The 534-nt window shown below is 43.4% G+C and overlaps 1 protein-coding gene across 2 annotated transcripts in view; it reads right to left on the bottom strand.

Moving 5' to 3' along the window:
- Positions 1 to 148: 148 nt before the first annotated feature.
- The window catches only part of wdr91 (WD repeat domain 91), a 24,633-nt gene continuing 24,247 nt past the window's right edge, over positions 149 to 534 (bottom strand). Inside the window, exon 19 of one of the 2 annotated variants that reach the window (XM_015403181.1) lies at positions 149 to 530. The gene's annotated coding sequence lies outside the window, so the exon portion shown is untranslated. The remainder of the gene's footprint in view (positions 531 to 534) is intronic. The other variant, XM_015403182.1, reaches the window with a different exon arrangement.

The raw sequence follows: 534 nt of genomic DNA, 5'->3' as shown, positions 1-534 counted from the left end.
GGGGGGGGGGTGTTATGATAGCGCAGTCCCAATAGACGGTGTGAAGGAAGTTGTTCAAAAATGTCAATGCTATTTCTTTTGAATAGAAAACTCTCCTTGGATGGAAGAGAAATGTCTTCAAACTTGGAGACTAAGTCCAGTGGATTGATTTTAAACTTTTCTGGATGAGAATCTTCAGCTGCATCCTGCTAATGATGATTGGACATTAAATCTGTCAATCACCTCAGACAGAAAGATTAGGATTGGAGGAAACCTTTGGTACGTCACCAGGAGAATAAATGAGCCTTCAGGGTCAGACTGGATCAGCTTTTAATGGTTGGAGCCTGAAACAGGAGTCAGACTGGATCAGATTTTAATGGTTGGAGCCTGAAACAGGAGTCAGACTGGATCAGCTTTTAATGGTTGGAGCCTGAAACAGGAGTCAGACCGGATCAGCTTTTAATGGTTGGAGCCTGAAACAGGAGTCAGACTAGATCCGATTTTAATGGTTGGAGCCTGAAACAGGAGTCAGACCGGATCAGCTTTTAATGGTTG

This window comes from Cyprinodon variegatus, unplaced genomic scaffold (genome assembly GCF_000732505.1).
Source record: "Cyprinodon variegatus isolate N-32 unplaced genomic scaffold, C_variegatus-1.0 Scaffold1454, whole genome shotgun sequence".
Taxonomy (NCBI): Eukaryota; Metazoa; Chordata; class Actinopteri; order Cyprinodontiformes; family Cyprinodontidae; genus Cyprinodon; species Cyprinodon variegatus.
Note: the sequence above shows the minus strand (reverse complement) of the source record. Positions and strands in the feature narration are given on the sequence as shown.